The sequence below is a fragment of the Synchiropus splendidus genome, chromosome 9 (assembly GCF_027744825.2).
Source record: "Synchiropus splendidus isolate RoL2022-P1 chromosome 9, RoL_Sspl_1.0, whole genome shotgun sequence".
NCBI lineage: Eukaryota > Metazoa > Chordata > Actinopteri > Syngnathiformes > Callionymidae > Synchiropus > Synchiropus splendidus.
Genome location: NC_071342.1, coordinates 17,306,655 through 17,331,872, shown reverse-complemented (window position 1 = coordinate 17,331,872; position 25,218 = coordinate 17,306,655).

Genomic DNA, 25,218 nt, shown 5'->3' with positions numbered 1-25,218 from the left:
AATTTTCTGGTCCCTCCTTCAAAAATCCTCCTCTGTTCTACTCCAGTAACCCAAACTGTCCTCGCATCATTATCATACAGCTCTTAAATAAATCATCAGGTTTTGAGAAACATGGGCTACGAGGTCACTTTACCAGAACTCAAGCTTCGGGAATAATTTGGGCACCAATTTAAAGAAGACAGTTTCATACTGGGCCGGGAATACAAACTTACCGCCCCAATGAACAACGTCCTTTGCTCAGAAATACTGGATGAAATATGACTGGATGATCCATACTCTGTTCTCTGCTGAGACCTGGAATCTCAGATTTCTTCCCCAAAAATATGAAATAAATACAATAATGTAGGGGATATTAAACAAAAACAAACAAAAAAAACAGTGGTGCATTTATGTTTATTGTTCATGCATTGCTGCTCAAAAAAAAAAAGATCTAAAATACAATTATTTGAATGAAAAAAAAAATGGAATAAAGCTATCCTTCAACCTCAATAAATATTAAACCAAATATTATTGTTTAGGTACTGTACACCACCTACTACGCACAATGTTCTGTCTTCATTCCATGAAGTTATTTTTACTCCGCTCACAGACAAGGAGCTACCATAAAGAGAGAAGGTGCCGCCTTAAAAATGAGCGCTAAATAAAGACTTCCAAACTTACTCTGGAGTCAGCATTTAATATCACAGTAGAAGTGTTTTGCTGCACAAAAATCTCATTGGCTTTTCACCTGCTATACTGATATTTAACCGTGTTGTTCCAAGAAACAACATCAGTGAAAAACAACGTACAAAATACAAAATAGTGTTCAGATAAAGACATGACTAAACCGCCACCAGAAAAAAGCTAAATGCTATGCTAAGTATTAAGAACATTAGGATCTGTGGTCACTTTTATTATTTGTTTGTTCACTTGCTGCTTTGTCATACTGACAAACACTAGAATTTAACAAAGAAAATGAACTTTTTCTCATACACAAAAGAGAGCTGAACTGAATAAGCTCAGTGTTACACATTCTAGCACCTTTGCTAACTGCACATGGCACAAGATTGACAAAAATCCCCGCTTTTAAAAGCCTCTAACTTGAACTATGACAGGTCGCAGCAATAGCTGACGAGTCATTTGTCGTGAGACCATTAACTCGACGACACTCATGGTCCAGATAAAGCATTTTTGATGACAGGTCAGACACCTACTGCCACTAGAGCGCCGCAGACAAAAGCAATAGATTCACGCTTGACTGATCGTGAAGAAAACATGGTTTGGAAAAAGTCTCCCCAAGGTCAATAGAAATATCACTAACAAAGAAATATAAACCTTTCAACAGCTCCATTGATTTACAGCCCGTCTCCCCTCAGAAAACATGAATGTCTTTCAGGAAGGGGCTGCAATACAACATCGCCGGGACGTAATGACACTGATGTCAGCAGCACACACAAATCTGACCCGCGTGAGTGGAAGCATTCAGCTGCTTTTGTAAGGAAAATGAACATCCATTTTGACACCAGCGTGACAGGAAGGCAATCCGAGTGACGCTCATGACCCACCGTTTACGCTCCCCATTCGGTCATTACCGCGGGACGCCAGGCATTTTACAGCCTTTCTATTCTCTGGTGGGACGCCAAACCCGCCGTTAAGTCCATTTTTAGCTTCATTATGACGGCCAGGCTGAGGCAAGGAGGCGTGAATTATAATTTTGCTGCCTTTGACTTTCCCTGTTGGCCATGTGAAGCATGTTCTTAAGACTGATTCAGAGTCATGGCGGGGCCAGTGGCCATTGATCTCAGGAAATGATTTCACTTCCTATATGTGATTATATATATATATTTTTTTGATGCCTCCATGACCCATTTTTTCTTGTCCAATTTAAGTTTTTTTTCATGGTGCGTTTAGCTCCCTAGTCTGAGGTGGCTATTTTCTTCATTACTTTGTGATTCTTATGGTTTTCACTGGTTTCGTGTGTTTCAAATGTCACAGCGGATGTGGCTTCCTCCTCAGTTGTAACCTTTCATACTCTCATTTTGGTTGGTGCTAGTTTTCCTACCCATGGGTACAGTAGCTGCACTGGTGTGGCACTTTTCATTCTGTAGTTTCGGTTGTTTCTGTTCAGAACTTTGCTGTTGAGCGCTTTGGCATTGAGTTCATATGAGTGTTTTGTTGTTTCTTAGATGAACTGTGCCAAGCTATTGTCATATTGCACTTTAACAAGCGTGCTCTTCTTTACTTTCCCGTTCTACCAAGCGAAGATGTGACAAAAATATAAAAAATAATGCAGTGATTCTTAACCATAGGCCCAGGGCCCATGGTTGGGCGCCCCCTAGAGGGTCGCTAGAAACTTTTTAGTTTGACACCGTTTGGGCTGTGAGGGCCGCGAGACGCTAAGTTCTAATACATTAGCCACATATGGTGGTAGTAGTGTGACACTGAATTGACTTGACAGCTGCAAATCTGTGATAGGTAACAACTATGGAGACGTTCTTAAAAAGAAAAAATGATAGAGAAAGTGATGGCACACCCCAACAGTAAACACTGTTGATGAAAACACCTGTTGAAACAGTTTGGAAAATGAATTAACATTTATGGTGACACCTCTTTGGAGTTTAAGTAAAATACGTTATTTTTATTTTATGCTATTTAGACATGGGTTTATTATATGTATTTTATTCAGAATTTTATTCAGTTTTTCCTCATTTCTCAACAGTTTGCATCAAGTGTATTTTTTTCTTTTTTTTTTTTCTTTTGTAAATTTGATGACAAATAAATATTTTTGCTATATAGTTTCATGCCATTTCACAAGGTTTTGGTTTGTTGACGTGTAAATAGATTAAATATGGTTGTTGAGCACAAATGAAACCAAGAGCAATGAATCAGTTCTATTGAATGGGCCCCGAGATCTAAAAGGGTAACAACCCCTGCATAAATGTATATTCCATAAATAAATAGAATTAATTTTTTAAAAGTATCTTGTTACAACTGTTAGTCACTCACTGGACTAGAATATTTTTTCAACAAAATTAAATGTATATCTGAGTAGATACAAGGATAAGAAAGTGTGTGGCAACAGTGATGGACTTGTTGACAAAATCTCCTGTGTTTTGGAAAATTACTGTGACTTTCCTGTGTCCTGGAAAACACACCAACATCTTCGCGAGCAGAAAACTCTCTTAGCTGTGAGAGATTTGGCTGTCATGAAAGACTTTCTGCATGAACTGTCTTTCAAGCCTCAGAGAAGAGAAATGACACGAGCGGATTCCAGCCGCACGTCCAACACACCATCAATATTGTGACAGGCATGAAGACATCGGGTGGGAAATCAATGAGGACGCCTGAATAGTGAGTCCTAACAGTTCTTTTTAAGTTGCTGACAGCAAGCTGGGGGAAATCACTAATCTCAGCTCGATGTTTCGCCAGCCTGAGCAAGTGCTTTTCGGACTTTGGACGTGAGCGAAAAGGTCATCATAAACACTCTTGGCAGGGACGTTCAAAGGGCCCTGCTGTGCATGAGCAGTTAGAATGATAATAAGGGTCTTGCTTGTTGGACTGCTGCAGTACGGAGAAAACATCGAGCGTCTACAATGAAAACTGTAATAATAGTAATTGGCACTTGCAGCACCAGCCTTGTCTGCAGAGTGAAAGCCGGGATTGTCAGTCACGAAGTGACAACGGCTCTTTCTCGGAAAAGAATGGACACAAAACAGCATTGTGAGAGAAATTAATCACTGGAACTTTATCACAATATTACAATAATGTTACAATAAAGAATAAGGAGTGTATGATACAAGGTGCTCCTGAGCTAGTTCTAGCTTTCATTTTGTAAAGTAGATCATTTAGAGCTGTGCTGAGCAATAACATTTGCTAAAGGGCCGCATTACATACTGTAGAAAAGGCGAAAGTGTCTCAATATATGACTGCAATCTTGTTTTATCTTAAATCAGGACATAAAATAGAATTGTTATCACGCCGTGAGAATATTTTCCTATAATGTTATTTGACCGTATATCTAACCCTTCCTCACTCTCATGAGGTAATATGTTGATTTTGGCAAAGTTGTCTTTTGCGTCCCATACTGATTACAAAGGCAGCCTTCAGCGTTAAAGCAACACGTTTAAAAAAAGGCGGCGCTCAGGGTGAGGTAAGCCATGGGTTGCGCACCTTTCATTCTATGCGTAACAATGTGTTAGTTGCGATTGATTGAAGCCCATCAAACTACCACGTGTTTTAGTCAGAACTTTGCTACCATGACTATGGCGGAGAGCCATGTAACTGACATGCAATATTTTTCAGTCAAGAAGGCTTCCATTACCCCCTTCCTCGTGCTCCTCACCCGTGATCGCCCACCTGGCACATTCCTACACGTGCTATGCTCTGCGAAGCGCAATCCACAACCTTACCTGGAATGCTATACATAAAAAATACATGTTTTTTTTTTCATTTTTTCCAAAACTGTTTGCCTGTGTCTATCTGATCTACTACTACTACTACTGCCACCTATAGTTGTTTTGACCTCATTTGAATTCACTGAAAATATCTACTCTATAGATCATGGATGGAAAGGAAAGAAGCTGCTTGGCAGAGGTCTGTGCTCTCTGAGTGCTCTTCTAGTTCTGTAGTTGTTATTGATCAGACTTAAGCGACTACTATGTACAAACAATAATTTGAATGTCTACTTCTTCTTCTTCTTTTCCTTTCGGCTTCTCCCTTCAGGGGTGGCCACAGCGGATCATCTTCCTCCATCTCACCCTGTCCTCTTCTTCCTCTTCTCTCAAACCTACAAACCTCATGTCCTCCTTCACCACCTCCATCAATCTCCTCTTTGGTCTTCCTCTCCACCTTCTGCCTGGCAGTTCCAACCTCACCATCTTCTCTCTCTCCTCCGTACATGTCCAAACCATCTCCATCTAGCCTCTCTGACTGTGTCTCCTAAACACCTGAGCACATGTGCTGTCCCTCGGATCCTATCCATCCTGCTCACTCCCAGAGAGAAGCTCAGCATCTTCTTCTCTGCTACCTCCAGCTCTGCCTCCTGTCTTTTCCTCAGTGCCACTGTTGCCAAAACCATACAACACCCTTTTGGGCACTTTCCCAATTTGAATGTCTATTTCCACCTCGTAAATGTTATGACTAAAGAACTGATTCTCAAATAGGGCTCTGGAGCCTTCCAAGCGACGGTGAGTGATCTGTGTTGCTTATTATTTATGTAAACATGAACAAACAATACATCTGAATAGGCGCGACTGGATAATAAAACCGATGCTTTAATGGTCAACTGATAGCATGTGGTTTTAGTAGCATCAGATATGGAGACATACCAGGTCCATGTTTCCTTTTAGCATGTGAACACTTCCCAAACTGCATCTGCAGGGGGAGCTTTAGAGTCCATTCACCCACATATCCATCCTACACAGTGTCTTGAAAAGCTCTTCAACTATATCAGCCAAGAAAAGTGTTCAGTTTTCAGTGGATGCCTTGATGTCATTGAGGACTTAAGGCAAGAAACTAGTCCAGCTGGACTCTTTCCAGTGTGGTTGTTGGCGCCTCAGAGGTGACTCATCGCTATAAAGCTTCATCATGTCGCATCAGTAAAGGCACATATTAACTGCGTATATCGAAGCGTGAGAGCGAAGGAAGAAGCTTGTACGTGAAGTTGCCAAACTCTCCATAATGAGTCAAACAAGCTGTTATTATTCTCGCTCCATCACACAATCAACAAAAACACACAGTAACAGTTGTTTTTTTGTGTGTAATTCTTCATGTCGGGTATCTAGTGCAAGTAATTTGCCAGCTGTTGATAAAAAAAAAAAAAAAAGTTATAACCAGCTGGGTTCACGGTTGATTGAGTCACTGTGTAATATTCCAAGTTAGTGGGAGCAGCTGTGGGGAGACGCGGAGAGAGACAATTCACTGATGAAGCACAACACAGATGCTGTCGTGACTCACTGCTCTGGCTGTGTTTGAGAGAACGGCGTCGCCACATTGAAAGCAAAAGAGTTTATGAGCGCGTCACTTTGTGTGTGGGATTCATTTAAGAAGCCACTTCAACAAACACCGACTTGTGTTGTCAGCGACAGCGAGTCAAAAACGACAGCCAGAAAGGTGAATAACAAGCCAACGTGGAGCAGGTGTGAGGACAGTGAGTGGGAACAGCAGGAAGGACGGAGGTTACTGCAGGGCAGAGAAAAATGAGGGAGAAAAATATGTATGTGAGGGGTAAAATGACAAACTGCGGATGTATATCGCTGAATTCATGCTCACACTGAACACAAGCCCAGCTGCACAGGGGAAGTCGCAGGGGGATTCTAGCCGTCACTGTCGACATCACAGACAATTACAAGTCACCAACATGTTAACTTGTTGTCTTGAAAGATGCAGCGGTGTGTTTTTATCTGTGAGGCAGCAGAACGTCTGTTGCTTTTCCTAAAAAACTGCATTAACTGGAAACTGGAAGGGACTGACAGTAGTCAGTCAGTTGTGCAGTGTATACGGCGTGTTGAAGGGAGGCAGCCAAACTTTTAGAAACGTTGAATATTTTTATTTTGATGTGGAGCTCCTCTATTAATACGTGGGATTTGATGACTGAAGAAAAAAAAGGTCTATTTTGTGGTGTATTTATTATTTATTTATTGCCAAAAGACAGTTTATGAATTTGGGGGTCAGACTGCTAAGTCCAGCATATAAATTGGTATGAACCTTTTTGTAGGAAGCAAGGCCAAGAACCCCTCCCAGGGACGAGAGGAGAGGAATGAAGACAGAATACACGTGGGTGAATGAGAGGGAGCTAAGTGGGTAGGTGAAGTTACAGGATGCAGAGATAAAGAAGGTGGGGGATTTTAAGTACTTAGGCTCAACTGTCCAGGGCGATGGAGAGTGTGAGAGAGAGGTGAAGAAGCGGGTGCAGGCAGGGTGGAATCATTGGAGAAAAGTGTCGGGTGTGATGTGTGACAAAAGGGTGTCGGCAAGGATGAAAGGGAAAGTGTCTAAAAGGGTGATGAGACCAGCAATGTTGTATGGTTTGGAAACAGTGGCACTGAGGAAAAGACAGGAGGCAGAGCTGGAGGTAGCAGAGATGAAGATGCTGAGCTTCTCTCTGGGAGTGAGCAGGATGGATAGGATCCGAGGGACAGCACATGTGCTCAGGTGTTTAGGAGACACAGTCAGAGAGGCTAGATGGAGATGGTTTGGACATGTACAGAGGAGAGAGAGACAGTACAGTGGTAGGAAGACGTGGTGAAGGAGGACATGAAGTTTGTCAGACGGAGAGAAGAGGAAGCAGAGGACAGGGTGAGATGGAGGAAGATGATACGCTGTGGCCACCCGTGAAGGGAGAAGCCGAAAGAAAAAGAAGGGCTGAGACTGACAGACAGATTGGACGTGTCAAAAATGAAGTGGAAAAAAAAGCAGCAGCCCCCTGGCCACAAGCTTTGAGTGATGACGGAAAGAGCACATTTCCAAAATGAGTTCTCTCCAAAGGGTGTTAGGTCAGGTGAGGACCTCAGTCATCTAGGAGAGAACCAGTTTTGAAGCCAGGATCCACGTGATGTGACATGGGCACTGTATACGATGCCTCTTAACACCTATCCTGGACATGTTGGACTCTATAGCTGCATTTACTCTGCTCTGCTGTGACTGAAAACAAGACAACACTTTATTTATCACACCATTTTCTGCAATTAAAAGCTGCATTGTGTGCACTGTACTACTCTTGTGATACTCTCTCTCTCTGTGTGAGGCAACCATTGTTCCAAACTGGTGCTTTTGCAGGCCTGTGCTGGCTTTGGAGCGTCGTGGGACACTGCTCTGTTTCCACCAAATGCTCGGAACCTGGAAGCAGCACTGAGGAGGAGTGGAATGGTCGTGCTGAGGACTGCAGCGATCATATTTGGAGTGAAACAGACGGTGCTCTACCTGGCTAAAAAAAATGGTCTGTGCCTCTGATCCAGACTTATTGCCAAAGACTAACACTGTCCATCAATCGCATCTCATTCAGAAGCACATGACATGGGGTGTTTAGACGCGGAGCATGGATGGGGACATAAAACTCTGTGGAGGAGATTACAGCGGCAGGCACTGTTGCTGTTGTTATTATGATGATAAATCTGACGGTAGCACAGTAGGATTTGTGTCTCGTTTGCAGGTCCAAACTGGATGGAGCCAGTACCAGTTCCAGCTGCAGTGTTTACGGAGCATCACCAAACCTTTACTTTTTGGAGGCTAGTTTCAAAGTTTGTCGGTTTCGTTTGGCTGCAATGGCGTCCATCTGGCAAGAGAAGATGTTGGAGTCAAAGTGGACGATCCAGATCCTACGTTATTTGGTGCCTCTGTATCTCTCAAGATGAGCTGCAGGCGGTGGACGTTTAGGCCTATATAATTCAGCTGCTGACCCCACGACCCAACCTAAGCAGCAAGAATGGATGGATTATTGAGGTTTATTAAATACAGTGTTACCTTGGTTTTCGAACGTCCCGGACTTCAAACAAATCGGTGTTCGAACAAAAATTTCGAGATTTTTTTGCTTCGGATTTTGAACGAAAATCCCGAACTCCAATGCCCCCGAAAAAAGTCGGAAAAAACATAACATGCACAGACCGATCAGCTGATCAGCTGCTTTGTTATTGTGTATAACGCACCTCTGTATGCAGACGTGTCCCGTTAGCTATATTTACTGACTGTTTTTTCTTCATATTGAGGTGTAAAACCTTTCCTGCCTCCACACTGGACCGTGGTAGAGTGTCACAGGGGAGGTGCTCGCTCTCCACACGGCTGGAGCTGGGACAGGGATGAGGCGAGTCTGGGACAGAGCGTGACTTGGTTTATGACTTTGTCACAGCCAAACTGCACAGAAGCGCACATTCAGAGCTGGACACGCACCGGGCACCTCTTCACTTCTGGAGAGACGTCACTCACTCGGCAACCCCTCCCACATGCAGCGGCCACACACATAGAGGAACAGCGCACCTGCAGCAGACACTCTACATTCACTCCTACAGAAGACTCTTTTAAGGCTTGGAACGCATTAGTTCTTTTTCCATTCATTGTAATGGGAAAAATCGATTCAGATTTCGAACAAATCGCTTCTCGAACCGCCGTCTGGAACGGATCGTGGTCGAGAACCGAGGTACCACTGTAGTTTACTTTAAATAAAAGTTGGTAAAATTATCTGATGTCAAGTAGCAAACACATTCTGTTTCATCTTGTGCACTGAGGTCCTGCGGGGTGAGGAACCCAGACTGAGTGAGAAACACAGAGGTCCCAGTTGGGAATTGACATCCCCGCAGCAATAACCCCGTAACAAACCCGGCGCTAGTCTCCATCCTATATGCAGGCATTAAGCACAGATTGCAACTAAGAGCGTGTGACTGTGTGCTCAGGTGAGCATGTACAGCGAGAGCCGCAGCAAAACAGCAGAACTGACAAGCGCACCGTGGGCCCAGGGTGGCACATCGGGGACAGCTGGATGTTGTCAGGCAGCCATAACGCTGATGGAAATGGGCTGATTGCAGTGCGCTCGCCCCTCCCTGCTATAAATCAGCTTCACAGCACTCTGGGGCGGAAAACAGCAGCAGCAGCAGCAACAGCACAACCGTACAGTCCTGCAGCTAAGACACATGAAGCTGAAGCGAGAAGCACAGTGATCAATATTACCAATAACCTATCTGACTATCTGACCTATCCACTTTTCTTCTGGGCAAATTGAGGTTCGGGGGCCAGAAGAGGCCCTTTGGCAGTGCTTCTCCACGTGGATGAATGGAACTGATGTATGTAGAAATGTTTGTTTACTGCTGTGATTGTTCAAAGATAAATGAATAAAAATAATACAAAAAGACAAAAATAGATATCTAGTGTTTCTTTTATGACTACTTCATTATAGTATTTGTTGATGTAAAAAGTCATTTTTGAATTCCTCTTTTTTATTCTTTCAAATTCATATTTTCATTTCTTGGCAATTACATTAATTTCATTTATATTTTGGCATCCAAATGGTAAATACATATATTTTACTCACATACGGTGATATACATGGTGAGCTAGGATGATAACAACAACAACAAACATGGAGGAATCCCTGAACAAAAGCAAACAGATGCTTTTGTTTGCTTTTGTTCAGGGAGGTTTTTCACTACACAATGTTCCAGGGTTTCCACTACTTTGAATGTACTGGAAATTCTTATAACATTGAAATCCTTAAACAAATATTTTCAAGACATGAGAAGAGATTTAGTTTAAATAAGGTGATATAAAAACTTGAATATAGCTGATTTAATGTGCCATTGTCAAACTGATGCAAAATAAACAATATTTTGTTGTTTAAATGTATGTATGGGTCCATCATGTGATTCAGTATTATAGCAAATTAAAATAATAATAATAATTAAAAAAAAAAAAATTTTAAGCACAAGGGAAGAAAAAACAAATAAAAAAATAAAATTATGTATATATATAAAGCACGAGAGAAGAAGAAAAAAAAAATATATATATATATATATATTTATTTTTTCTTCACTCATGCTTTTTAAAAAATAATTCCTGTTCTACATATTTTCCCCACATGAAGCACAAAAGTCAACAACACATTGTTTTTGAACTGCAACGGCTGTCACAATAGTGAACATAATGTGGTCTCTCTTTATAACGTTTTAATTGCCGTCTCCGGATTTGGATCAAAGCAGCTCATTTCCAAGCCAATAACAGCACCCACGTGGGCCGGACTCCCTTCACCCACCACCAGAATAACATTTCACCACTGTCACATGCTGCGTTACGTCCCGCCATTCTAATTAGCTGCGTATAATGGAAGCGGCTAAAAAATAGACGGTGAATGTGGGCGTGCCATTTGATTGATGTTAGCCATTTGGATCAAAATAGAAATGGGATAAAATCTCTCAGGAATGATCTTCCCGAACCCAGCCAGGTCGTGGTTTTCTTGAAAAACCTAATGGAAATAAATATAGATTTTATTTATTTTAAATTTTTGTACATTCTATTTTTCTACCTCAATACAAAAATCTTTCAGCCAGTATTCAATTCCTTTATATTCTTTTTTTCAGCCAATATTTCAGACAACCACTCATGTTGCCAGGTCGTGATTTTCTTGAAAAACCTAAAGGAAATAGTTCTCGTCGTTTTCCTTCTCCTCCAACGAGACTCAAGAGAAACATTGACATGAAAGTGAGCCGTAATCCATCATTCCACCCTGACCTTTTAACAAAGTTTACTCAAATTAATTGTGCTGTGAATTCACCAGATGACCCGCAGCACAGCGCTGACAACACTGGCGAAAATGTTTCCGACTGGTGGTCGTAATTGGTGCCGCGCGGATGTTTGATTTGCATGCTTGTAAAGGTTAGTCCGGGGTTGTCCGCAGTGACAACCTTCTCTCTCCTGGTGCCACCGATTTGGCTTCTTGGTTCGCGGAGTCATTTGCAGACGAGGGCAAGGAGTCAAGGAACATGAGGCTTCCCTCGGCAGGGAAATGACAGCTTTGTTTAAAAGTGTGTAACATTTCTGGTGAATTTAATTGGAGCAGAGAGCAGCTGATGCCTGGCCTTTATTTTAAGCTGCATTTCAATGCCAAAGAGTCGAACAAACTGCGGTTTCTACCTTCTGCTTGCACAGTAATGTGGAGATTTCGCCTTTTGTTCGCTCACTATCAACAAATATATACGCTACAACTACTGTACTGTTGGTATGCAAACAAATACTCTGTGCTTTGAACTACTGGGAAATAAATGAGGCAAGTAAATAATAAAATAACATTAAAATAAGAGAAGATACTTATACTTTCATGGATCAGCCATTAAAGGTAGTCACACTCTTTTAGGGATAGTCAACCAGAGTAATGGACAGAGATGGAGGCAGCATTTCTCACTGACTCAAACTGACTGAAAGGTTTTTGTTGACTGAAACTAGACAAAAACTGTTACAAGTAGACATGTAGTAGAAAATGTGACTAAAAGTAATATGTATATTTGTCCAAAAGACTGTGTTCGCAAGATTTCAATTTGGTGCGGAATGTTGCCTGTTACATACTAATCCTAAATAAATAAATAAATAATCCCTTGGTTAATGGAATGGTCATGTACCAGACCCATTTTAAACCATGTTCACAAAACACATTTTCTGAAGTCCAATAGTAAGAGTTTCATTGGCTAATAAGCGGCCCAGAATCAGTGTGTTGAAGCACCACAAATTTTACCGCTGACCACTTGAAATACTGCATTGCTAAAACACAAATGATGCTGATAACCAGTCGTCGAGTTGTAAAATAAAAAAAGGAGCGGGCTGCGTTCCTGCCACGATGCTACACACGCAGAGACCTCTAGTGGCGCACGAGCACCAGCCCTTTCCCCTGTTTTTCCTTGCACTAAATGTGATCCAGCGATCCAGCAACCTGTCGCTTCACACCAGTACCTGATAACCACTAAGTTGCACTTGAACAACTTGGTTGTTTCAGTGACAACAACAATAATAATATATTTGTGATGCATTGGGGTTTTTTTCTAGCTTGAGCAGGACCCCCCTTCTCCCAAATGTACACTCAGGCGTGTTTGGGAAAGGAAATGTGGACAGAGCTTTCGGGAGCAACTTTGGTTTTCTGTGATATGTAGTTTGGATTGCGGGTTGTCAGGTGTGTTTTAGCAGGGTGTGTGTGCCTGTGCACAGTGATATTGAGCATCACCTGTTGCCATGTTGACGCTATGGTTTGCCACGCGGAGTAAATCTGGGGCAAAAATGGGGCCAGCGTACATTGGCATTGAAAAAAAAAATCGCTAAAAAACACAAAATAGGCATTGAAAACAAGAATATTGGCTGAAAAAATAAATATAGAAATATATTCTTATTTATTTCGATATTTATTTTTTCAGCCAATATTCTTTTCTTCAATGCCAATGTAAGCTGGCCCCATTCTAGCCCCATAGGTAAAGAGCATTGAAGCGATAAGAGACAACCACTCATGTTGATTCCTTTTTTAGCTTTAAGATGGCTACTAGTGATGTGCGGATCGATCCTGAAATATCGATACCTCCGATACTAGATCTTGATTCTATAAAATCAATTCTCAGACCAAAATATCGATACTTTCCATACTTAAGTAATTTGAGGTAATGTATGTCCTTAAGAGGAACATGATGAAAAGTAACAAAAATTTACTTTTTCGCTACCAAATATTGTATTATCAAACTTAAATTATTAAATTAATAAGTCTATATAACATGAAGTTATATCAGTTTGTAGTTGCCAGTATAATAATTGTATTCAGTGCTGAGAAGTCCTATAATTTGTCTTTCAGTGAGATACCGGGGGAATGAAATAATTCATAAATAATGTTCACAAATAATTAAAGAATAATTTATTTTAATGTTTTATTTTTTCAGAGACAATAAATATAAAACAATTTACTCCTCCTTTTATTCTTAAGGAAGCTATGATTAGGTGTAGTCACATACATATCGGTATCGGTATCGGTATTGGTATCGGTATCACTGATACCAGCCTGAATATTACTCAAAAAAGAAGAGCAGATGCCTTTTTAGCAGGGGGCTGATTTTGATCTGCTAATACCTGATAACTTTTGCCTCAGATCCGTGTCACAGTCGCTTTCAGTGGAAAAGAGGGGTAAGTATCATAATTTCCATACTACAAGTCGCTACTTTTTCCTCGCGGTCTGGATACAGTGACGCAGCTAATATACAGATTTTCACCGGGTAGAGGGAGCCATTCTGCCAAAATATTGAAACTGAAATCACAGGCATCTTATTTACCTTAAAGTGGTCAAAATGCGCTGTTTTCACGAAGAACAAGAAGAAGAACACTGATCTGGTGAGAGATGGTTTAAGTTACATTTTATGCAGTCAAGTCAAAAATAAAGAAACGTTATGAGCACCATTTTAGTAAGCAAGATTTCAGCGTGAATTTCAAATGACTCATCTCATTTCTCAGAGTAAAGAATCCCAAGACTGACAGGTAACAGAGAAGGGAAAACGCTCTTCCGGAGAAAAGCCTTAATGCATTTGCTTCCACCGTATCTTATTGCTTCATTGATCCCCCCTCTGTGTGACGGCACACACACATATATATTGCCTTAATGTTATAGCAGAAAATAAAATGTTTGTGAGAGTTTATGAGATTGTAGAATTGCGCCGTTCTCGAGGGGCTCCAAGTGCTGGAGCCTGTAGAAGTCATTATTCTATTTCTGTCGCCGGCAGAACAAAGGCATCATTACAGCCAACACAGAGTGGCGAAACTTATCGAGAATAATCACAGGTTAACTGAGAAAAATCAATCAGCTGTGACTCATGTGCAGCAATATTACCAACACGGTGTGGTGCAACACATATTAATAGTCGTGACCGAACTGCGGGGCGGTGGCCAGGCCTTGTCAAGGTGCGAAGGCATTATTCCGATTAGCGTCGCGGTGTTTGTGTTGCCTGATAACATCATTTGAAAAGGTCACATTTGGGCCCCGTGGGGGCGGCGGATCCAGCGTGAGAAATTAGCCGCGAGAAGGTTAAGCCATCCACTCCTATTGCCGCGAAAGGTAATTAGTGTAAATGAATAAATCCGGGCGGGCGTGGCAGCGACGGGAATCTGTGGACATTTACCAAATGTTAATGCAGTGCCAGAGATTAGAAAGTGGGAGGGAGATGGGAGGAGGTCAGTGGCTATAGGAGGGGATTAAGAATCCGCTTTGACAGGCTTTCCCCATGTGCTGCTCACAAATATAGCGCACTTTTTCTTAAAAAGATTTTCTTTAGCTTTCTGTGCGGAGTGTTTTCGCCCAGTTCAGAAAACCCAATCTCCTCCCTGACCTTCTCTTGGCCAGTGGGTTCTGTTGATTAACACACACACACACAGACACACACACACACACACACGCACACACACACACACTGGAGGTGGTTTCATATGACTTGGGCGTCTTGATGACCAAAACTTTGTTCAAACAGAAGAGGATGATATTTTTCACTCTAAACACATTGGTCCAACACGCTATGAGAGTGTGCCACCATCTGCAAAAACACCACACACGCTCCCAGAAGAGACTATCATACGGCGGAAAATCCTTCAAGGAAGTCAGAGCAGATGCCTTCATTAGTTTTAATGAATACATGCATGGATGTTCATCATTTTCTTAAATGCCAGTCAAATCCGGTCTGGCACAGTACAAAGTGAATATTACGATGATGCCTCACTTGAAGAAAAAATAAATGCGATTTTTACCTGAAAAATCGCAATTTCATTTTTCCAAAAATGTCTCAGCTCTCCCCCTCAGTCTCACCAACCCTCTTCTTGTTTACGTGAGCCATAGACCCTGGGGTCACCAACAATCTGTCCGCTCACCCTTCAGTGTCTTTGTCTTTTCTTTCTTTTTACATAATTTCGGCCGGTGATTTGGATCTGCTAATACCTGATACCTTTTGTCTCAGATCCGTGCCACAGGCGCTTAGTAATTTCCATACTATAAGTTGCTACTTTTTCCTTGCAGTCTGAATCCTGTATCTTATACAATGACGCGGCTCATACCTGTATATGGATTTTTACCAGGTAAACAGTGTCATTCTGCCAAAATATTGAGCCTCCTCACGTGAAACCGATGAAATCACAGGAGTCTTATTTTCCATAAAGCACTGAAAATGCATTGTTTTCACCTTGAATATACGAAGAACAAGAAGAAGAAGAAGAAGAACACTGATCTGGTGAGAGATTACCGACCGACAACTTTGACTGGTTTAAGCTGCATTTTATCCAGGTGAGTCAGAAAAAAAATAGCGCCTTCTGTTTGTGTGTCTGTCCTTCCACAGCATCACTTTGTCTGTCCGTTGGTCCATCTGTCTTTCCGATTGTGTCGAGTATCTCCCGACTGCCGTGCTTGTACGATGAACAGTCGCTACACCAATGGCATTTTTTTGGCTCCGCCTTGTTTGGATCACCTTGGTTGTCTTGCCCATGTGTCTCAACCACCTGGTCTCTTTAACGTCATCTCCACACATGTCCCATTGACAGACACTCATTTCTGATCTTGTCCTTTCTAGTCTCTCCCAATGAGTATCTTCATCTCAGGCTCTTCTAACACTGCTTCCCGAGTCTGTAGACCAGGGGTCTTCAACTTGAGCTCGGGTGATGTTGTTGCAGTTCCAAGTGTCAAACAGTTTTGGTTAAGCAAATAACAGCACCAGAGACAAAGTTGAAGGAACATACACCATCTAACCTTTACTCTTGACCTGTGAAGATTCTCTTTCTCTCTGACTTCTACGCCAAAACACAACCAAGTCTCAAACATATTTTAGCATCGTAATAACAACATAAATACATCCAAGAAAATAAAACATTGGGGTCATGACTTCCATCGTTGCATGCTACACCGTCGACGGTTACTTGTTTAAAGCTTCATATTTACTTTCTAAGGATTTTGCAAAGCAGATGCTCTCTTTACTCCAAGTCCCTCTCGATTTAATAAATGCAATATTGCTGCATCCACAGCCGCTGCCCCGCATCTGCTTTATTAAACCACTCCTCCCTCATCACCTTCATATCTTTCTTCCACATCTCCGCTTTCTCACCGTATTTATTTTCCCCCGTCTCCGCCCTTCCTCCTTTTGTTCGCCCCTGAAAAGGCTTCAACATGTCCTTCCAGCATGCACAAGCCACAATCTTATGATAATGTCGCGTTTAAACCAGAAAGCCGCTTGTTATGTTTCCGGGGAGTCTTGCATTTATTCACCGATGCCCACACATTCGCTCGGGATGGCGCTAACTCACATCACAGAAGCGACCATATGGTCAGCCTTCCAAGCCCTGAGAGGACTCCTGCCAGCACTCAAACAGCTTCGTCAACACCTTGCTTTCCATATTTTAGCGCTAGCAGGGCCGGGACGCGGCAGGAGGAGCCGATCATGTGTCCTCCGGTGGTGATAGAACACCGGGACTTAAACGCTAAAGAACCCAATTATCCTGACAAGACTGTAATGTCTTTAAAGTCACCTGCTGTGATGGTTGATTGAACTGGAAACATGCACACTTGGCAACACCAACAATGGAACCAACATTGAACAGCAAAGTGGGCTGGAATCTGCCAAGTCGGCCCTTTTATTTGCTTTTATTGTGCTTTTCCTGGGTCATGTGATCGATTTTGTGCAAGATTATGAGTCGGTTTTGTCAGTTGACATGCTGTTCAGGGATCCGATAAACAATTCCCACTTGGACAACGCACCGGACTGCAGCCTAATATCCCCATATCAGGCAAATAATGGTATAAGACAAGCAGCTTTTGGGTGAATTTAGGCATTAATTTCACTTGCAAAACTTGTATGATTGGTATTTTTTTTTTTTTTAATGTACTGGAGCAAGAACAATATATGCTTCAGGTATGTTTCAGGAGAAACAGATTTCTTTGGGGGGTAACACAGCAATCTTAATAAAACACCGTGATCCTGGCACGGTTCGCAAAGAAGGAGCAGTAATAACTAACACACAGATGCCGTCTATGAACAAGTCAGTGCTCCATTCATATCTCTAAATGTTTACCCTCCTGCGTATGTAATGAAGACACATCGTTCTCTCCGGAAATTACATTATCCTTAGTGTTATAATCCCAGGTCCTTCAGTCTTTCATGCATTCATTAATAGATGGATTTACTATATCAAAAGTTTTATTTATTTTTATTTAAAATACCTCACAAATGTGGAGCGGGAAAAACAAGAGTTTAGTCACAGTCAGAAAATGCATTTGAAATCATAAGAAAACTTGTCCAAGTCACCTTTACAAAGCGTGAACAGGCGTGTAGACATGTCCTGGGTCTGCTTCCGCTGTGCTTCCTCCTCATGGGACATGCACAGAACAACCCACCTGGGAGGCACCAGTGGCTGCTCTCAACATGGAGGAGAAACGGTTCTACGATACACTTCATGGCCGAAGGTCCGCACAAATTTGTCGTCGACTTTAACCTGCCACACAAACGCACCTCCTTGAGTCTGTTTTTTTTCCATGATTGGAGTGCATGTTGTATAATCCTATTACTGGATTCATCATCTGATTCATTGGCTGTCTTATTAGGTTATTACACTTAATTCAATTTGAAGGATCCGTTTGGTGAAGATACCGAACGTTTATGCGTCTCAGTCTGAATATTTACGACAGCAAGTTTACCCACATGGACCAGTGGAAAAGGAACAATGTGAAGTTCATATTGCCGTTTTGAGAAGTCGCTCAGTTAAACGTGAGATAAATGGTTTGATCTGCATGACGTTTTGCAGCACAGATTATTAAGACTGTGATTCTCATTATTCCAGTCGGTGGACTGGCTGCTTCTGTCCTGTAAATACCGAAGCGAGGTGAGGAGGTTCACACTCTCAGAGCGTCCTCGGCCCCCGGGTGGTACCTGCCTGCCAATTATTCCGCACACCTGCTGCTTATCCATCAATCGCGAGGAAAGCTTCCAGTCTTTCGCCTCCCATCCAGCGCGGTTTTATTCCTTGGCTTCAACAAATCCCCCTTCTTAGCTTCATCTGTATCATTATTGATTTTCAATTACTTGATTTTTTTGCCTTTTCTCAGGCTAAGCATTTTCCCATTACCGGGCCAGTCCTCTGAAACACCCCTGACTTTGTCATATTAACAGCCCTTTCCAGACCCCGCCAGCCCACTCAGATCACCGTCAGCCCTGCGATGAATCTCTCTCTGAGCTCTGTCAGACTCACCTTCCATCGTACTCTGTTTTCCGAATGGGAAAATATGGATTATTCTGATGGAGATTATCCGACTGTCTTATAGGAAGGTCAGTGTACAAATCCCCACCATGATTGTACTATTCCATCTATGTGTTAACATAGAAATAACAGTGAGCCAAACTAGTTTCACGAGCCAGGAACTTGAGCGCCTTGCTCCTTCATTTCCGTAGGTGAACGCGAAGACGTTGCTGCCTTAGTCGTAGGGAAACAAACTTATCTTGAGGCTGAACGATCCGATCCACCACATCACAAGCTGACTTCTGACGGCTCCTGACACGCCCGAGCCGCTTTATACGGAAGCGGAAACAAATGAATACACCCATTGTCAAATATAAATCCACTTCTTATTACAAAATCTAAAATTACCTTAAAATTAAAAATTAAAATGACCTTTTTTTTTAGTCCATGTCTGTTCCAAATAGAAAGATGACATCCGAGATGGGCCGCTGATAAGTCTTTGAAGTGCCCTGAGATGCCGTCCGCACCTCAACTTTGCGGACTCTTCCATCGCTGGCATGGTTGACGTGAGCAAAGCCATTGGCCACTCATTCCTTGGTGCTTGATTCTGTCTCAGCAACACTTCTTCACGTTCACCCCTCATGAGGGAACCAGGGTCGGCACTCTGATTTCCTCCACCCTCCTTCGTGCTCCAAGTGGCTGAGACAGCCCCCAGTGACTCCATTAAAGGACCTATAATGTTTCGAGAAAATCTTTCATCTCCCTCACATAACTGGGTTTGTGTTGAGGATGATCATTTTGAGAGCCTCTCACAAGCCCAGGATGTGTGAATGCCAGCTTCCAAACTACGGTGCGCAGAAGAGAGACTGAAAGTCAAGGGCCATTAGCTAAGAATTTTGGGTCCCTTCACACAAATAAAGGTGCAATCTCATTTGTATGTCGCCTTCTTACCTTATCAGGCTCACAGATAACACGCAGCAGGAGCAATGACTTGAATGCGTTTTCCTTTTCCATGTGGTACATTTCACAATAGTGTCTTTGCCAGTCTTTAGACTCTCACAAATAAAAAGGCAGAAATCAATCTGCACCCACTGAAGGTAACAGTGCAGCACCTTTTCTGTACCCTCAACACCACTCTATAAGATTTTCATTGTCCTTTTATGTGTCTGATCTCCGCTTTTGGTCTGGCATGAATCAACGTTGCACTGCTGAGGAACATCCGTTCAAAGTGTGCTCTGTCTATGCTCCCATCTTCTCAAACTATTTCTGGCTGCTGGCACACTCCGGTTTTGTAGCTCTGTCAGTCTTGTTTCGATGTTCCACAGATGTTGTAACAACCAAACTAGAACAGACCACTGTCGGTCCATTTCTTTTGTGAGTTATTTTTCGCTGGATCTAAACAGCAACCATCACTGTGGTACCTGGAATTTTGTCTTGAACAGACACTTGTGACCTAACGTCAAAAAAAAAAAAGATGAGATTTACTGAATCTGTGCCAGAAGAAGAGTCCAGAATCTAATGTATTTAGGGACCTTCAATATGTGCATGGACTAAGTTGATGACCTGAAAAAGTAGAGGGCAATATCTTTATACTCTGGTTAATGGATCCATCTGAACTGTATTATTTCCTTCTTTTTCTTCTGCTCCATTCACTTTCTTGTAGCCCTTGTATAACCCAAGACATGATCCGCGATCCATAGTGATAGGCGGATGAGGCTTCATGACGCAGTATTGAAGAGTAGATGAAGTTTCATGAAACAGCGTCCTGATTTTCAGAGGCCACCAGATGGCACTGTCTGCTATATAATGTTTGTACTTGAACAAGTGATTCAATGAAACCTCTAACCTCTTTCTAAACCAAGGGCGCCACCTTGTGGGCTCTGAAAATTAGGATGCTGTTGCATCAACCCTGCAATACTGTTTCATGAAACCTCGTCTGCGCATGACTACCAGTACCCCAGTAACAAGGCCCCCATTTACCCAGATGTGCTTTCGATATACAAGTAACATCCGACGAACGACCTGCTTAACTTACGTCCTCCCGTACTCACGACCATTTTTAATTCAATGTCTGGCAGCGCAGCACGTAGCAGCCCGGCATCACCTACGACAGTTACGGTAGTATCATATCCCAGCATCTCACTCTCACACAGCGACCTACCACTACAGTAGCACCTACTACCCTCGCGTCGGCTATTTTGAACGGCTATTTTACGTCCAATCTGACTTACGACTGGTTGGTCGGAACCAATCCGGGTCGTAAGTCGGATGTTACTTGTATAGTGGTAAACATTAGCTTTCTTTAGAGTAATCTAGCAGCTTCAAAGAGGACAAAACTCTATATCAAAGCAATTATTCTCCACAAAAACAAATGCTGTAAATCATCACCCCACCGACAGTTGGAGACAGTCCAGATGACTTATTTTGGGAAGCACTACAAAGATAAGACCTTGATCAATTGAGCCTTGCAGACTTATACCCTCTACTTTCTTAGAATTGTGAGTCAAGATTTCACTATTAAAAAAGAAGTTTCTAAACAGCTCAGTATATTAATCAAACGGTGGTGGTGTGACTCTGTCCAACAGGGAGAGAAAAAAAAAAGGCCATTACTTTCTCACAAGCTGAGTAATGTTAAAGCAACTCAGCCTGAGTCGGAGCTGGTTGCCGCCCTGGCACACGTCCACCTCATTTCTTACTTCCTGATGCCAAAACTCATGTCAAGAGGACATTAAGCATTTCCACTGCGGAGCTGATCTGCAGGAGCGATAAGCTGGACCGGATTAGTTTAGCAGAAAATCATTCTCTCATTTGGAAGACCACCTCAGTGAAGGGTATCTCCTCCTATAAACGCACTCTTGTACTCGATCGGGTTTGTTGATGCAAATTCAGTTAATGACCACTTGCGGAGTTTGTGTTTTACATTTAAAAAGTTGCCTTCAACTGAACGTGCAAGATCCAGCAGTGGTGTTTTGAAGCCTTGTCAGGTCCATTTCTTATTTAAACGCTGACAATGCTCCGTGTGATGCAACGCAAGTCTCTTCTGTTGGTTTAGCAATGTTGTTGAATTTAAATAGAGCGGCTGTGCATTTCAATATGCCCCAAACTGTGTTCTATATTGACATTACGCACAGCTTATCTTCTCAGTTCTTCTTCTCTTTCAAATACAGTGCTGCTTATTATGTGATTTCCATGGCCAGAGTGAACTCTCATGCAACCTCCTGAGACGTCAATGCAGTTAAACAGTACATCAATTCAATTCATCATCTTCGGTGACAATGCAGCGCAAACTGAAGCATAAAACCAAGAAGAGACAGCGGTCAGCTCCAAGTAAAGCACCGGACACTGCCAGCACATGAGACGTGGTTCAAAATCAGGAGTGACAAGCAACTCAATAGGAATGAGTCATATAAAATAAATAAATAAATTAGGCATGAAGTCAGGTAGAAATTCACAAAAATCATTACCGTTCTTGATGTTTTCGCCTGAGTTTTGATTCATTTTGCTTAAATATAATTGCTGTACACCACACCTTCACTGCCACTAAATATAAAAACTCCTAACATCTGTATTCAAGTTGCCAAACTGAAAAGCTGGTTGAGCACGTTTGGAGTTATGAAACTCTCGGACTCAAAGACAATATCGATGGTGCTTCGTTCTCACCTAACACAGATGTTATTTTATATTACTTAAGTTATTTGTATCTCTGTTTTATTGTCAAAATGGCTGTTTCCATGAGCAATACCTTGTAAAGTAAATTGCTGTATTGATGGATGAGAACCAGCAGATTGGAACCCATATGTGCTCATTCATTTCTACTGAACGCAGCTTTCAAAATAGTTTCTATATTTAAGGTTGAAGAGCAGCGGCCCTCCCAGTGGAAAGGTTTCCATAAGTTTGTGACCATGAAGCTTTATTTTGTCCACTGATCTGAAGCAGCCACTTCATATCCAGTGAAAGAAAGAGCTTTAATGGACAGTGGAGAGCGACAATAGGAGATGGAATGAAGTTCTCAGCAATAAGGCTGTTGTTCAGCAGTCGCGAAGCTCGGGGAAGGAGGTCGGGAGGAGAGCTACACTGAAGCTACAGACAGTGGCTATAAGTCATTTTCTATTGATTTTTTTCCCCAGTTTTTTTTTTTTGTATCATTATCATCATTCATTTGTATTATTATTATTATTATTATTATTATTATTATTATTATTATTATTATTATTATTATTATTAATCAATAATAATAATAATATAATAATTTCTTTATTTATTTGTTAAACATCTATTACAGTAATTTTTTTCCTGAGTATCTCTAATTCCACATCTCTTTAGATCATAACTAACAAATAATCAATCATTTTGTAATTTTAATACATGGTGGGGGACTATTTGAGTGTTAGAAAAGTATGTTTTAAACATGCCATATTTCAACAGAATGGGTGTCCATTTTTGAAAAATCTTAATTGTGTCTTTATTTACTCTATTTTTAATTTTTAAAGTTGATTCACAATAGCAGCAAAATACAGAATATCTGTTATTAAAATGATAAATTTACTGAATTTTCATTCTGAAGGATAAGGCTGAAATGAGCTCAGAAATAAATGCACAAAAAATGAAACATTGCACTTTTCACTTTTGTTTTCATAAAAAATGTAGTAATTTTATGAAATAATTAATGATATATTCAAATAATAATATCTAATTAAATAAAGTATTTTCAATAGTATTAAATAATAATTAACTGGAGATGATATATTTTCATAATTAAATTCAACCCAATCCAAACCCATTGCAGTTTTGACATGTAATTCTAACTCTTTGTTTAGTTTGACTGGTACATTTGCAGCACTGCACTTGAATTGTAAAATGTAATTTTCTTTTCAAGCAAAGAAAATCAATCATTCACTCTATTGTACTGTAAGTATTAATTGCTCCTGTTGGAGATAAACTAATAATAATAATCATTATCAATATAATAACATGGTGTTTTTCATGTCTTATAATAAACTCATCAGTTACTGCATCAAGGGATTGTATTGACACATAGCAAAAGCTAAAATTACAGCTATCAAGTTAGTTGACAAGTGTATGACAGCAGCAGGAAGCAGCGCTGGAAAGTGTGTGGGTGCCGGAGAGTGCGCATGTGGTGGGCTGGGGTCAGCGGGTCGTCTCCACACTGTCATTATTGTATCCACGCGCACATGGAAACAGGGATAGATTCTGGTGAAAGTGCGACGTTGAAATTGCTTCTCCGGTGCACACGATCCAGAGGAGGCCGTGGTTCCGGCAGCCCTCCCACAGCTTTCAGCTTCTCTGGGCGAATGAAATTACCACAATATATCTTGCGACTGCGACATATTGATTGTGTGCTGGAGGAGAGGCTATCATCTCCCTCTGTCTCTGCTGCCTTGTTTGGTTTGTAAATTTGTCGGCGCCAGGATATTAAGAATAACCATGTCGAACCAAACAATGTAACACGGATCATCTTGTTTGACAATATGGCGGATGAAATGTTAAGTAAGAGCCGCGCGAGTGGGTGACAATAGAAAATGACCACGGTTTTATTCAATAAAACCCTCAAATTTAAATTTGAAAAAGGCCTACTGGAATGGAAATATCTTCAGTTTGAGCCAAAGTTTGGAGTGTGTTCACTCATTGAATTCGATTCACTTTTACTCTTTTATGTGACTTTGGTGTTAAGAGAGTTAAGAACTCTTAGCTACCCAGAGAAAACTTAAAAACTAAGAGAAGCAAGAAGCAAAACGTGCCATCGAGACACAGAATTTCCCTGCAAGATAAATGCATAAATAATGTAAATGTAAAGTTGCTATGTTAGCAATGCTAATCAGGTCAGTGGTTAGTGGTGGAGGTCTGCACTCGCTGAGTGCTTTTCCAGTTGAAATATCGATTTATAATACTCGAACTGCACCAAACACAAGATAGACACCAATGAAGAGGGTTCTGTGCAATGTGATAAGGGAGACTACGAAGCTTTTCCAGCTTTTAATGTGACTGAAAACAAAGAACCAAACTTCACCTTCAACCTCATCACGCTTTTACGTTTTACATGTTCAGAATCTCACAGACTGCAGAGCACTTTCACCATAAACAGGATCAAGTGAGATCAGAAACATTCGCACAATCTGCGAAATCAGCACTCTATCGGCGCAACACACAGTATTTTGCATTGTTTTTTTTTACATTTCTCTACGCGCTCTCAACTAAGGAACGACCGTCTGTCAACTCCTGCTGTGCTACTAGTCACACTTCCTTTCTTCTTCTCAGTGAAACCGACAGACGAGGCTGGGTTGCGACAGATGATGACAAAGTGCCAGACAGAGGTGTTGATGGTGAAAACGTTATTCCTCCAACCAAACGTGTGAATGACACATAATGCTGATGATAAGAGAGATTTTTTTTAAAAACACAGAGAGGGAGTGTTTTTTTTTTTTTACAATTACAGAGAGCAAACACCTCCTGAGAGGCCGTCAATGTGTGAGCAATATCGCATGAGGATCCACATGGACGTTACACACATTTCCTGTATGG